This window comes from Ylistrum balloti, unplaced genomic scaffold (assembly GCF_031769215.1).
Source record: "Ylistrum balloti isolate Yb309-2 unplaced genomic scaffold, AGI_CSIRO_Ybal_v1 Utg369900, whole genome shotgun sequence".
Taxonomy (NCBI): Eukaryota; Metazoa; Mollusca; class Bivalvia; order Pectinida; family Pectinidae; genus Ylistrum; species Ylistrum balloti.
In genome coordinates this window covers 254308-271744 of record NW_026782028.1, presented here as the reverse complement: position 1 = coordinate 271744, position 17437 = coordinate 254308, and positions in this window count along the sequence as shown.

The following is a 17437-nucleotide window of genomic DNA, read 5'->3' as shown; positions in this document are numbered from 1 at the left end:
TGCAACTGTTGTAAAATAAAGTTAACATTACATATCACACATAGAATTTCTAATGTTATCATTTTAAGACAGTGTTACTAATACCAAACAAACAACAACAAAAAGCAGCTGAATTTGAGTCTACAGATATTATTGCATGGCCTTGAATTATTTTTCAGTAATTTGAATTTCTTCCTACCCGTCTCAAACAAAAACATATCATTTCGTATTGTATTGCAAGTTTTGGTTTAAAAACTTCCAAAAGCTGTAATTCTACACAACAGTTTGGTGTTTTGGGGACAAAAACAGGAAATCTTTAACATAAAAATCCCGGTTTGCTTTATCCAGTTTCTGAAGTCTACAATATTATCATACGATCTACTCCTAAGATATTTTGGGGGTTTTCACAGATAATGAAGTCAATATATATTCAAGCTTAGTATACTATATATGTACCTAAATACCCTTTTTAGGTCTTGTACATTTTTAAAATACCTTTTCAACATAACACATATAACTCCTTGTCAGAAATGATGAACCCCATTATGTAAATACCATCTTGATAATAGATCAGTTTCAAAAGATTATAAAAAAGTAGCAAAGATATACAAAACTGTAGTACAGTTAGTATCCAGTACATCAGTTTCTTGTCAAAAATACAACAACATAACAAAACATCTCTGATTTTTATCTCCAGAAGTAGCTTTTTTCTCCTGACGAGTGGATTTTTTTAAAAGACATACGCTGTAGTTCTACTGTGATATCTTAATGTATGTTTGTACCAGTATATTTCTGTGACGAACCATGTACACTTGATCATATATATAGCTAAGTTCTTTTAATCCTGGTAAACTTGAAATTTGGAAATGCAGGTACTTAAAACAATAAAAAAACAATATGTATTACAGGACAAATAATTCATTTATTCTGTCTATAATTGAAAGAATTTGAATTAACACAACTGTTTATTGATTTCTGGTCTTAATGACATGAGTAAAAAGAATATCAAAACCATATTTATAATTTTGTATTAGAATTTCACTATATTGATTTTCTCTGATTTATCACAACCCCAATATCTTATCATTTTGCAACCAACAATTAAATACACTTAATGTCTTCATTTCTTTTTCAAACTTTTGAAATCATCAGAATTGATCAACTTTTTAACTTGTATTTAATCAAATTTAATGAGTTCATCAGATAAAACAGATTTTAATTTCATTTTCATTGACTCGCCATTTAATATATAGCTTGTCACCAACTGTTTTCTGAAGAAAAGGACTGTTAAAAGTTGTAGCTAGTATTGTTCTGTAAATCTATAGATAAAACACCTCTGAGCTCAACCCTACCATATATATACCCGGCTATTTCTGTTAAAACCCAGGACCTGTTCTATCTGGGCTGATCTTCCTATGGCAGGGTCTGTACAGTGTATATTGTGGAGCCTGTAATCTCCCACACAAATACTGCTTTGTATAAGGAAGAGCTTTCAACAATGGGACGACCTCAGTATCGCTGTCCTTGATCTACCCGGTAACCCCTTTATTGTGCTGTACAGCTTATTGAACCACGATAGCAGTGGAATGCCCCAAAACATGAAGCAAACATCCAATATGACACACCAACAATTCAGTCCGATATTTATTTTGCAAGAAGTCCATTTTTGAAAAAAATCGCCATATTTAGTTGTTTTTAATGATATTTCATTGTCCTGTAATAAGTCCATCTTCTTTCATTGACTCAATGGTTATGTGTTGGGCACTTCGGCTTATGGAGTTCATATGACCTTAACTACAGCCATTTATGGAAAATCAATCTTCTTATCAAAAATATGCTCCAAACATTGTTAAAAATTCCCTTGCAATATCCTTCCAACTCCTTTCTGCGAAAAAAGGGATCCAATTTCCAAGAGTACACAGATCAAAACTCTGATCAGTATTAAGGTGATGGGGTGGTGTACTGGTAACACACTGGCCTTTCAACAACGTGTTTTGGGTTCAATTCCCAGAACGGACAGGCAAAGGTATGGGGTCACCTGTCTGATCACGAAGGTATGCCAGTTTCCTCTTGAAGTAGGGGCCCTCAAGCTTCAATACGGGCAAACAAGAATGATTCACATAAGTTGAAAAAACTTTATTGCAAATATATAAAGTTTGCTTTTTGATATTAGGGTTGTGAAACACAAAATAATACAAGAAGACTGATTCCAAATGCCTTTTACTGTTTGGCAGCACTTCAGAAGTTCTTAATAGATGGAAAAGACATTGGCATCTTCTTAACAGTTTGAAGGTTCTGGGTTGGAAACTTCACTCTAAAGAATGTAAATGTCTAACATCATGTCATAATGGTACAGAGTGGTAAAGAGCTTCTGTTTAGCATATTCCCGAAAAGGAAGAATAACCCAGAGATATCAGATAAGTGTCTGCTGGACATTTCTTCACAACCTGATGCCAACTGAAACTTTCCTAATTTGTACTTACAAATTGCAAACAGAATAATGAAATTTTAATGCAGCTTCAAGGCTTTATAAAACGACCAGTTAACTTTGATCAACTGCTATTCATAAGATCATTTTTATAAAAAGAAGCATGCAGCTACTTCATGAGTTAATGAATGCCGGATATAAATACATGGATGACTCATCTCCTTCAAGATTAATTCCATTTTTTTTAAAACCTACCTATTTGGCTGACCTTGTCTACCTTGTATTTGAAGAAGCTGTCCCAAAACCACAAAACAAACACAAGGAGAAGATTAAACATGTGCGGTTTTGGTAGTAGATCTTGACAGTGACATGGGCTACCTTAGTGCATGATTAAATCAGAGAGTAAACAGTCTGCTTGCCAAATGTAAACACTGCAGAACATATATACGGCCACTTCCACAAAAAAGCACTCAGATCATACAGATTTGCCAATACAACAAACATGAGAAATCACATTAGTTATAGATCAAGCTCACTATTGCTTCAACTGGAAACCGAAGCCTCAGTGAAGTGTATATAGACTTAGGAACAGCAGTGTTATTTCAGTTACTACAACTGACCAGGATAAACATGCTATGTTCTTCCGCATTTTTTTTTTTTCAAACATTTTTATTTGGCAATAAGCCCATGTCTGGTAACAAGGCCATCCATATGTATTGCTGATCAGTACAATTACAGTCAAAGTATATTTCATTGTCTTGTAATAAGCCCACCCATATGTATTGCTGATCAGTACAATTACAGTCAAATGAGGGGGTGGGTGTTGGCTGCGAGTGTGTTTGGGGAGTTGTGGGAGCAGCAGTATATATGTATAGCAGTTTGTTTAGAGCAGTCTACATAAATGACATAATCTATAATTTGATTTCCTGTGATATGTGATGATACTCGGTAGAAATATCTTCAACTTTTTGTCTCTACATGCAGATTCTTACTGTTATAAGTCTTGGGGAACAAAAATAACCTCCGACTAAAAGCAGGGAGATGGAATTATATATGAAAGGGCTATAACTCTTGTATGGAGTCAGGAAAAAACAACATTTCAATATGTAAAACTCCACCACCTAAAAGGTACAACAGTACATTCAGTAAGTATCAGATTTTTCATGATGGAACGATAGCATGCTGAAATGGTGAACTTATACACAGTGGAAATATTTCTCATCCTTTCATGGATTTAAGCTGGTGATTGAGTTATCTTTCAGACTTCCATCACGGCAAAGGTTATAAATTGAAGTGCCAGACAATATTATTCTTTGTGTTCCATTACACCACAAGTAGCCATGTTTTGTACCATAATACGCTATATCAACTATGTACTCCCGATTCTCCAACACCTGTCAATAACTCAAGGGGCACCTCATTGCTGACAATATCTCACACCTGTGCAGGTATGCCATAAGGAAGGCTTTTATGTTACCTTATATTGACAAAGGTGAGCTTTAATTGTCATATACAGGACTCCCAACAAACCACATACAAATCAAGGTCAAACCACAAACTCCGAAAAGGCCATCCAAACACCCACACAGTCATAACCCATACAGCTTTTATATCTTCTGCAGGCCATCACAGCAGGGGTCTAGTAGGAATCAGGTAAAATAAAACAGAAATGAAGAACCTCAACTTCAGTAAAAATAACAATATTTTGTCTTCCACTGGAAATGATATTTAAGGGATCTACACTTGAACCTCCAAAATTACCTATGCGACTACTGGAAGCATTTGGCTTCAATTCAAACTTAGGTATATCCTTAGAATTGTTCATCTAAAATATGAAAACGGAAAATGAAACAAATTCATGACAAAAAGCAAATAATGAGAGTTTGGTCTAAACAGGAATATATACTTAAGATTCCAAAGCCATGCATTTCAGTGAGGAACATAAAATTCTATTTTTATTGTGTAACAGAGGGACCACTGGCTGACTAGTCTATATTGTTCATCTGATGGAGCTAATGAGAAATTCTCCCTAGCCAAACAGTCATACCTGCCAACTTTTCAAAATTTCCATGGGGAAGAAAGTGTGTGAACAACTTTTCATCTGGACAACATATTTATTGTTGCATTATGCAACGTTGACATAATTCATGGTGCCTTATGCGACATTGAGAATGTCACTTGAAAACATATGTGATTCTGAAATTGCACAATTTAATTTCCAAAAGGACTAATCCAAGGTTGAAATGTCATTGCATTTTCATATTTAATGCAACCGACTTCCCTCAAGTTTGATTAAAAAACAATAGAGAATAAATTTAAACCTTTTTCTATCTGAAATCATCAGGTTCATGTCTTGCCCTTAGGAAGATTCTGTTGTATTATGTACTGAAATAACACAGAAAATTATTTGTAGAGTTCAATAAAAACTTTTTCCATGTACTGATTGGTTTAAAATCACAAAGTTTTAGCGGGCTAAGAGGAATTCCTGAAATCGGGAAATTTACCTAATTGTGATCAATCTGATCGGGGCATGGGAAAGGGAGGTGGAAATCGGGAAGGTTGACAGTATGAGCAGTATATAGCAACTAGTATTTACCAAGGCAATTAACACTTACTCCTTCTCCTAGAATGATCTTGTTAACAACTTTCTAGGGGTTACAGCGATACTTATAAGGCATGGCGAAGTATCATTCCTGATTCCTTATATAGGACCCCTATGTAACGGACATCATAATTCATTTTAATGCCTCAGCTAAAATTCAAATTCAATATGTCTGGTTAATGTAAGTCTAACATTCAATCACTCAAAGTAAAGAGAAGTTCTCCCTTGTTGTGTGGTACATTGAGGCCAGTATCTAACAGGGTTTCAATTGCAAAATGGGAAAGGAAGGAAAACTGCATAGAAGACATGATTGAAAGATAATTCTATTTCGCTAATGAAAATGTTGCTGAAATCATAAACTTCAAGAAAACATAATGCCACATTTTAAAAAAAAAATTCAAATTTACTATTTATTTCATTGCAAAAGTCACAACAGGAATATGTACAAAAAGCCCACAGAAACATGGTACAACAGTTTGAAGGAGGTTTCAATATTGGATCCTATAACGGTAAAAACTTCAGGGCATGTACAGGCAGATGGATACAGGCAAGCATTCTAATGGGGAGGAGATTTCAGGATAAACATATAAGGGCAAGCTTACAAACAAACCACTGGATAGCAAAGTAGACAATCTTCCATAATACCTTTACCCTTTTCATAAGACAGCATTCAATGATCGTTCTATTTAAAATCCAACATTCTGAAGTAAACTTATAAATATCTTTAATACCGGTACACATTCAGAGTAGTGACCGTTCCAATATATCTATGGCATGCAACACGTAGAAAAGTATTCAGTGTCGACATGTATTTACATGACTGGCGATTAGGGGTACGCTTTCTCATTATCCTTAACTGAAAAGACATAAAAATCAACATTATACTCTCAATGAAAAGAACGCAGGAGAAAAAAATTTAAAATAGATTAAATTTTTTCGAAGGAATTTTTACTACTGAAGTCAATGCATTAATACCTGTTTTATTAGATTTTCTGATCCACTGATTATGTACAATGTATGGCCGTCTTATTATAGGTAAGCTGATCACAGCTGCTTTAAAAGAATTTCAGGCCAAAACACAACAAAAAAATGTATTCAGAACTATATACAGCAGGCAAAAACATATCTGAATTGTTTGTCCAAAAACCATCTAACCTAAACAGTGTCAAATTGCAGAAGGCAAAAAAAATTCTTGTTTTGAACGCAGGAAGACACATTAGACATGCAACAGCACAGAAATCCATAAATTGTTCATGGTTAAACTATGTACAAGTAAGTTTATCACTATAAAACTGTTTTGTACGACCTAAAATAACTGGCATTGCGAAGAAGTGTTTAATGTTTTAAAACTTTTTATTTTCACTTGTTTTTGAGTATGTTACATTGGCTAGATAAAGTAACATAAGCTAAATAAAGTAACATAAATATTCATTTATCTATTTAGTGTAAAGTGTCCAATGTAAGAGAATTCATATTCCATTTTGATGCAGTACATTTTAATCATTGGAAAAAATTGATATTAATTGTACAATTGGCAGAAGATAAATGCAAATCCACTCCCCCCCCCCCCTCCACCCCCTTGACCCCCCCCCCCCCCCCCCCTCCCCCCATCCTTTTTTTATAACTTTATATGATATTATTTAACTACAGCGAAACAAGTCTTCCAACTTATATTAATCGTTCTTGTTGGGGGTCTTACTGTGGGAGGAAACCAAAGTACCCAGGGAAAACAAACATGGTCAGGCAGGTGACCCCAATACCTTTACACATCCATCTCGAGAATCAAACCCTGGACATTTAGGTGAAATGCAAGCACATTACCACTGTCACCCACACTGTCTACCTCTGTACTCTGTTCCACCCACGCTATCTATGTCTGTACTCTGTATCATTACAAATTATATTGATTCATCATCTGGCCATGAACTTTGAACAACTGGATAGGAGAGATTCAAATCCTCTTCACAAGAGCATAACAAGAGAGAAACATGGCTTTGTCCAAATTCTATTTCATTTTCCCCTACCACATCCCTTACCAAGGGGAGATAACTGTGTTGATTGATCAAACTTGATAGATAAATCAAAGAAGAATATCACCCAGCTTTTGTCTGGAGCATATTTTTTGTATGAATAATGTATGGAGGCTGGGTGTTCAGACATGCTTTGTCCAGTGGTAATGAGACTTGCTACTTTAATTACGATCAGAATGCATGCAATGAGATTTAATTAACCTCTGGCTGTCACACCCCCTGCCGCTTAAAATGTGTTGGATAGTCGGAAAGTATGGACTGGGATCAGTAAAACACCAGACTTTTGAACTTTCACAATAAGTTTGCTGCCGTAAATGAGGTTAAACCAATATATCCGTATTAAGTAAAATTGACATCATCACAAAAACTACATGAATTTTGAAACATGGATCACATCGATATTTCAAGAATATTGTAACAACTGTACCTCTATTCTACAAAAATCCAAAGGACCAACATACATAATTCCTGGTTCAAAGTCAAGGGTCAGCTTATTGCAGGACAACAATAAATATTTTTTAGCAATTCTATCTTTAACTTTTATTCTAATTTTCATAAAATTGGTGGTTTCTCTTATTCCTTGAATTCACATGTCAACAAAACAGACAGAAAAATTGACAGTATAGTCTATTTCATGAGTAAGACTTATCTATGAAATTAAGGGGCACAAACAAAATGAATATTTCATAAAACCATAAATTTGAGCTCTATGAAAATATACTATGTACATGGTTTTACAGAAATACTGAAGAAATCAGTTAATTTGTATCTCAGATACCACACTAACTATCTTTATATGCCGAAGAACTTGTATGCATGCCACATTTTAATTGATTTGAATTAAGGCATAGTTCAGAATATACACATGTACTTGACGTGGTTTTAAATTAATCTGATATATGAAAATTATGAAATTTATTCATTATTTGATATTTTTTTATCAAATGGACCTCCCATGTTGATTTTCACTCTTATTACTTTGGATTATCCTCAGTCACCTCCTAGGCTTCAAAATTTATCCTTAGCAACACTGATGAGTTCTAGAAGGATGAAAGAGCTGTATTATAAAATTTAAATTAGTGTGTGGTTCTACTGTATCTAAATTTAAATTATTAAAATGTGCTATTCCGTTGCATGTCGTTTGTAAAATCTTGTATAAAGCTTGCTATCACAGTCCAATCCATATTTTAGTGTGTGCCATCTATAACTTGAAACTGAAGAGGAGACAGAGATGTTCAATCCAATAAAAGGATTATACCCTAAACAAGACTTTGTGTGTCAAAATCTAGACCAAGATTCCATTAAGGAATGTCTCTCCTACTTAGAAATCAACACGGATGACTGTCATTAAAACAATTTAAATACAGTAATTTTAACATTTGACACAACTCCATCAATCACACCCTATCAGTTTAGTCAATCTTAGAAAGAATTTAAAATGTAGTCAATAAAGAGAGAAAAAAAAACATAATTTACTTGCCATTTAAAACAATCTGGATTGTCAAATATTGAGATCAATGGTAATTATATGAGAACCGATTGTACGAAAAATGTATTTAAATTGTCGAACATTGAAACATAAATGTTAATCTTTTCTAAGATAGTGTCATTTGAAATGCGACAATGAGATTTCGTAATGGCTAGTTATTATCTCGAAGTCTTCATTACAATACTGATGGTTGGATATAGAGACCTTGAGTCTACCTAGATACTATTTTACTTACTGAACTCTCCCTATTATACCTGTAGTTAATTGTCACAGGAAAAGGTAACAAACCCAGAAAATTGTTTAAATGACGCTTAAAAGGTCTCATCTCATCAACAGTGTAGGTATTGAATGCAATAATCAAATTATATATTCATTGAATAGGCCAGGTCTTGTCAGAACAGATGTTGTAAGTATGTAAAGAGCAATTTTGATTCCACTGTCGATACAGATACAAATAAATCAGAAGATTTTTTCGTAATGTTTATACACAGCATTTTTAACTTACAAGGTACTTTAACATCAATAAAACTTTGTCATTATCACACCTACATAACTATGCTATTGTCACACAAATTTCTACATAACTAATATGACACCTTAACAGATTTGAAATTGCTTCAGCTATTTGTGTACCGTATTTTCTGGGCTATAAACCACACCTGAGTATAAACCACACCTGAGTATAAGCCTGGTGTTCAGCAATTGTTTTAATATTTGATTCATATATAAGTCCCACTGGAATATAGGCCACACCCTTTACCACAATGTGGTAACTGTTACTTTGACCAAAGTTCATTGATATAACAGACGACATAAGGCAATTTATCAAGATCGCCATTGAAACATTTAATATCAGCTGGCAAATAAATTATACAAAGATAAATCCTTTATTTTATCAATGTGTTTGAAAACGTAACACTATCTCCATCAGCGTCTGTACTGTTAAATATCAGCGAAGGCCCTTGCACGCTGACAAAATTCTTATAGTCCAAAAGTATTTCTTGTAAGTTACATGAAGCCATTTCTATTGTAAACAAGCATTTGTCTTTCAATTGATTAATAGGCATGATTTCTTAAATCCACGAGAATGTGATTTTTATTTCAATCTTAAAATCATCCTGTGTACAGATGCAAATGACAGTTCTAGACGATTTGCTTCAATCACAAACATGTAATGGACATTGGGCTATGACGGAAAGCCAGGGGTCCACAAAATCCACCAATCGGTGGCCAGTACTTGGCTACCCACAAACGGAGGTAGCGACAAAGACAGTCAGACACCTTAACCTGCACTAAGCCATCGCAGCCCGAAACAAAACGATATATATGCCACAGGAAGTTAATCTTGAAAATAACAAATGCAAAAACATATATGTTGCTTCAGCTGGTTTGAAGTTTTAATGAGTTCAGCAGAACTAGGATAGGAGGAGGAGAAGGGCAGAAGAGATACAGAGATGGTAAGACATCAAGCTATGGTAGAATGACTAAGAAAAAGATTGGATGGGCTTAATGCAAACTTTGGAATTTTCATGAGCAAACTGTCCATGTTCAAAACTGCCTGCCACAGAAAAGTGCATTCACAGCACTACTTTTCAAAAAGTTTTACTGGGCAGGTATATTGAAGTGAAATTTATAACATTCGTACTGCCAGAGATGTTTAGGAAGAAGATAGCTATAATCAATCCCAGGAAATAAATAGTCTGGTCCAACCAAGCTTGATGAGAATGTTTAACAAGATGTGGTATGCAGTTATAGAGTAAATTGGAAATGAGAGGCCAGCAATTACAGGGGAGTGACTGGGTCTTGTTTTTCCATTATGGTAAATGAGGGAGGAATGATACCAATATGACAGAATAACCAACCTCAACCTAGGGGGATTAGAGTACATGTACACAAAATGACCCACCCATGTCCAGCTCAACAAACACCTCATGTTTGTGTAGCATAGGATGTAAATAAACATCCTATCACTATACCAGGCAGGCTGCATGTCCGTCATGTTTCCCTGACAGAGGGAAGGGATACCATTAGGTTCCTACAGCTTTTGTAGCCTACCTTCTGATACATACCTTTCAATTTCACTTTCATTCTTTTATTTCTTTCTATAGGTCTCTGATACTACTTGGCAAAAAGTAAGTAAAACTGTTGATTTCTGATTAAAATTAATGCATTTGTATATGATAACTTTAGATATTCTAGAAATTCAGACAAAGTTTCATCAAATCTCTCCTTAGAACACTGGACTGAGAAATCTCTCCTTAGAACATTGGTCACACAAATCTCTCCCTTGAACATTGAACAGAAAAATTTCTTCCTGAAAAATTTGGACACAGAAATCTCCTCCTACAACAATGGTCACAGAATTCTCTCTATAGAACACTTGGCACAGAAATCTCCCCCTACAACATTGATCACAGAATTCTCTCTATAGAACACTTGACACAGAAATCTCCCCTTACAACATTGGTCACAGAAATCTCTCTATAAAACACTTGACACAGAAATCTCCCCTTACAACATTGGTCACAGAATTCTCTCTTTAGAACACTTTACAGAGAAATCTCCCCCTACAACATTGGTCACAGAATTCTCTCTAAAGAACACTTGGCACAGATATCTCCCCCTACAACATTGGTCACAGAATTCTTTCTATAGAACACTTGGCACAGATATCTCCCCCTACAACATCGGCCACAGATTTCTCTCTATAGAACACTTGGCACAGATATCTCCCCCTACAACATCGGTCACAGATTTCTCTCTGTAGAACACTTGGCACAGATATCTCCCCCTACAACATCGGCCACAGATTTCTCTCTATAGAACACTTGGCACAGATATCTCCCCCTACAACATCGGTCACAGAATTCTCTCTATAGAACACTTGGCACAGAAATCTCCCCTTACAACATTGGTCACAGAAATCTCTCTATAAAACAATTGACACAGATATCTCCCCCTACAACATCGGTCACAGAATTCTCTCTTTGTAACACTTTACAGAGAAATCTCCCCCTATAACATTGGTCACAGAATTCTCTCTATAGAACACTTTACAGAGAAATCTTCCCCTACAACATTGGTCACAGAATTCTCTCTATAGAACACTTGACACAGAAATCTCCCCTTACAACATTGGTCACAGAATTCTCTCTTTAGAACACTTTACAGAGAAATCTCCCCCTACAACATTGGTCACAGAATTCTCTCTAAAGAACACTTGGCACAGATATCTCCCCCTACAACATTGGTCACAGAATTCTTTCTATAGAACACTTGGCACAGATATCTCCCCCTACAACATCGGCCACAGATTTCTCTCTATAGAACACTTGGCACAGATATCTCCCCCTACAACATCGGTCACAGATTTCTCTCTGTAGAACACTTGGCACAGATATCTCCCCCTACAACATCGGCCACAGATTTCTCTCTATAGAACACTTGGCACAGATATCTCCCCCTACAACATCGGTCACAGAATTCTCTCTATAGAACACTTGGCACAGATATCTCCCCCTACAACATCGGCCACAGATTTCTCTCTATAGAACACTTGGCACAGATATCTCCCCCTACAACATCGGTCACAGAATTCTCTCTATAGAACACTTGGCACAGATATCTCCCCTTACAACATTGGTCACAGAATTCTCTCTATAGAACACTTGACACAGAAATCTTCCCCTACAACATTGGTCACAGAATTCTCTCTATAGAACACTTGACACAGAAATCTTCCCCTACAACATTGGTCACAGAATTCTCTCTATAAAACACTTGGCACAGATATCTCCCCTTACAACATTGGTCACAGAATTCTCTCTAAAGAACACTTGGCACAGATATCTCCCCCTACAACATTGGTCACAGAATTCTTTCTATAGAACACTTGGCACAGATATCTCCCCCTACAACATCGGCCACAGATTTCTCTCTATAGAACACTTGGCACAGATATCTCCCCCTACAACATCGGTCACAGATTTCTCTCTGTAGAACACTTGGCACAGATATCTCCCCCTACAACATCGGCCACAGATTTCTCTCTATAGAACACTTGGCACAGATATCTCCCCCTACAACATCGGTCACAGAATTCTCTCTATAGAACACTTGGCACAGAAATCTCCCCTTACAACATTGGTCACAGAATTCTCTCTAAAGAACACTTGGCACAGATATCTCCCCCTACAACATTGGTCACAGAATTCTTTCTATAGAACACTTGGCACAGATATCTCCCCCTACAACATCGGCCACAGATTTCTCTCTATAGAACACTTGGCACAGATATCTCCCCCTACAACATCGGTCACAGATTTCTCTCTGTAGAACACTTGGCACAGATATCTCCCCCTACAACATCGGCCACAGATTTCTCTCTATAGAACACTTGGCACAGATATCTCCCCCTACAACATCGGTCACAGAATTCTCTCTATAGAACACTTGGCACAGAAATCTCCCCTTACAACATTGGTCACAGAAATCTCTCTATAAAACACTTGACACAGATATCTCCCCCTACAACATCGGTCACAGAATTCTCTCTATAGAACACTTTACAGAGAAATCTCCCCCTACAACATTGGTCACAGAATTCTCTCTATAGAACACTTGGCACAGATATCTCCCCCTACAACATCGGTCACAGATTTCTCTCTGTAGAACACTTGGCACAGATATCTCCCCCTACAACATCGGCCACAGATTTCTCTCTATAGAACACTTGGCACAGATATCTCCCCCTACAACATCGGTCACAGAATTCTCTCTATAGAACACTTGGCACAGATATCTCCCCCTACAACATCGGCCACAGATTTCTCTCTATAGAACACTTGGCACAGATATCTCCCCCTACAACATCGGTCACAGAATTCTCTCTATAGAACACTTGGCACAGATATCTCCCCTTACAACATTGGTCACAGAATTCTCTCTATAGAACACTTGACACAGAAATCTTCCCCTACAACATTGGTCACAGAATTCTCTCTATAGAACACTTGACACAGAAATCTTCCCCTACAACATTGGTCACAGAATTCTCTCTATAAAACACTTGGCACAGATATCTCCCCTTACAACATTGGTCACAGAATTCTCTCTATAGAACACTTGACACAGAAATCTTCCCCTACAACATTGGTCACAGAATTCTCTCTATAGAACACTTGACACAGAAATCTTCCCCTACAACATTGGTCACAGAATTCTCTCTATAAAACACTTGACACAGAAACCTCTTCCTTGAGCAATGAACATAGAAACAAATCCTACAACGATAGAAAATGATTAATAAGTTCAGAAAAATGAATAACAAAATCTCAGACAGACCCTCGGTCTTGCTGTCCGTTTAATCTGAAATTGTGCTTGTTTGTAAGAGAAACACTGGTTCCCTGTACAGAAGGTGTTGGACAGGTTAATAGTATAAACATCATATCCTTCCTAACTATCTTATGTATTGTCACACGATTATTGCTGGGAGTATAAATATGGCACATGTAGTGATAAATAATATATAGATTAAGACAAAATATGCAGATATGTTATTGTATACACAACAACGTGATAACAAACCATTTCTGTAGGTGTCGCATACAGGGACCGTGTTTTAGCATTATGCATAGATAATTACCACTATACTTTATATCTGAAATTTATCATTTTCTATTTTCGGCTGATGTTCACTGTTATAAAGCCATCATCTGGAGTGACAATGACACATTGTGTATAATGCGGAACATGAATACGTAAATGTAACACCGTGTCATGTCAGATATAAACACGACTTGTAATGTGGACGTCATACTACCTGTTATATCCCCAGTGGTTTCAATAGAATTCTTACTGACAGCAAACAAGGAAACCTAATCTTCACCCAATATCGTGTGAACTATCTAATGTGAAACCTGATTTTAACAGCAGCCTCTGTAAACAACAGCCAGCCCTATATCAGGGATCACTCTGGGACAAGGTTTTACCTACTTTTTTGCTGAAAATATCATTGAAGTTCATAGAATATGCTATATTATGTAGGAAAATTGTATCCACTTTCTTCGAAATGAGTCAGAATTCTCCCTGCTCTTGGCTTTGTAATGTATACCAAAGTATAATAAATTTATCTGAGACATAAACACCATAGGACAAACCTTAATTCTATGAACTGAAAACCATGAAATATCTTTCTAAGTGAATTTCAATTGTGTAAACAGAAAACCTGTCTAAAGAAGACATTATTACATCTTTTATCCCATTACTCTTTTTGAGAATTTTACTCAAATCAATCTGACCTACATCTTGTATCTGTCTATGTGAATTCTAACTTTTGTTATCAGAACAACTGTAAACCAGACATTTCAATCATGACTGTATCAGGTATGTTTCCATGTGAATTTTACCTGTGTAATCAGACACTCTATCTTAAACAGACATTATACCACTGAGTCCATCAAATACATTTTATGTCAATCCGTGTTATAATGTCTCTGAATCATGCATCTTTCTATTTGTGGTATAATCAGAAAACCTGTGTATTTCATACAGAAATCAATAACATATCACCATTGTTGTGCATTTAATGATTCATATTGGTAAATGTCTATTATCTAGTCCATCACACATTACCTCTCAACATAATGGTATTCAGCTGGGTAGACTATTGCAGTGCTGCATAAAAACATTTTAGAGATCAAGTGACAAAAGTTTGTTAAAAAGTAAACTTAAAAAAGTTAAATTTATAAATGGATTTCATTTAGTTAGTTAACTTTCCTGCTACATTAATTGAATATTCATAATAATTTTTTTTCTTATTTTACCTTAAAAATCATTTATAAAGAACGTTTTGGCGTACAAATGTTTTATAGACCTGCTATATAAAATCAATGTAAACAACACCCTACCGATGAAAATTGAACTTTGTAAGTGACATATAAGTATTGATAAGGATAAACGAGCTCAAAGTCTACCAACCATACTTCCTTCTGATAATTACAGCGAGCAAATTCCATTAAAGGTTCCCTCCAGGTACACAAAACTTCTAGGTCAGAATCACTCAAAAATGGAGGTTCAGGCAAAAACGACCAGGTAACAGGCCAACACTAACACATTCACAGGTAAACAACAGGTAAAGTTTTACCTCCTACCCATATACATGGTATTTACTACAAACAATATGGTGTATCACACAACACCTCAAAACAGACAGGCTGAATCTGTCGTCGGTCATGAGCAAGACGCTGCATGTAAACAAACATTGGAAAACATGTGCCAACATCTCATAATGCCCAAACTTTCATCAGTGGCCGTGATCATTGTCACATTCGTAACAGGTAATAAAAACTTACGAAGACAGATTTTTAGAACCTACAGGTAGGTATATACATCTTATATATTTTGTAGTATAAGAAGCTAACATCCACATTAAATCTAGTGAAGAATAAATGCCATGCAAGAAAAATATCTTACATTTGATAAAAGTTCTGAAAGAAAACATTATTTATGTGACCACAGAGTTGATTCCGGGAGAAACTTTGTCATGTGCTCGGTTGAACATACCTGTTGTCAGGAGAAAGACGAATCACCAGTACATATCTCATCAATATGATGATTAGAAAACACTAGCCGTCGGTTTGCGTAAATCCAAACGACCGAAATACCACATCTTCCATCTTAGCTCCACGTTTTTATCATTACACCCTTCCCAGGTTGTCGACAATCAGTAAATACCTGTCCGTATAACGAGAGAGTACACAGGTAGATTAGTAATACGGTACAATAGACACACACCTGTACAACACCAGCTATAACGCTGCGGACGAGTATCAGTAGAGACCAGCGCTGACTCAGTCAGGCCTGTGTATTGGTGCTGTATAGTGTATAGCCTCTCTCATACTACTGAGAATTTTAAGCATGGCAAATTATCATTCTTTTTACCCTGTAGGGTTCAGGCAGGGTGCTGATTATCAAGTTTTCCTCCCTGGAGGCTCCGACGGGGTATTTAGAAATCAGAATGGAATTTAAGAACTTGAAACTATCTTTTCTGTTCTGGATAACAAAAACAATTCTGTTTAAAATTCAAAAGATTACTATGCTAGATTTGCTGGTTTGACCACAATATCATTTTGTCATTCATATTTATGAAGAGTGTTTTATGCTAAAATTTTACATGCCTTTAAAAACAAAAACACTCAAGTTCATATCCAAGAGAAAATCACTTCAATTTGGTCAAACTGAAAAAAAAAAAAAATATATATATATTTATAGATTTCAACAAACAACCATGCCATTATCGAAATTAAAAATTACTTGAGCATCATAACTTAATTAAATGATTTCTAATTAAAGATCCAGATATAAAGTTCAAGATTATCAACCTGTTTTACAAAAAATTTGATTACCCAACGTGTTAATTAACCACCAATTCTCTATATATATTCCAAAGATGATAAACTCCACCAGGTTGGAAAATTAATTGTTCATTGATGTCATTCAATCTTTTATTTATTTATATTTTTTCAAGTAGTAAGTCAACTGTCTGGTAAAAATGAAACAAGATGGTTTATATACATAGGACAATATGTATGCTTTATGTCGCCTTCTAAATCTTAATGCCCTGTCACTATCTTTGGCATACTCTTAAAAGTAAAAGGCTAAATGGGCCTGTATCTCATCCATTGCAAGGCAAAAAAGTCAAAAGTGGATAAAAAAAACTGGTTAAATGAATAAATGAATAAAAAATATCTGTATCAATCCCTTGATCTGGAAGTTACTTAAGAGGCTCAATGGACCTGTATCTCTCTCCAACTCTGCAGATTTGGATGTAACTCTGAAGAATAAGAGGTTCAGTAGGCCTTTATCACTCTCCTGCTCAGGAGTACTCTTCAGAATAAGAGGTTTCCTGG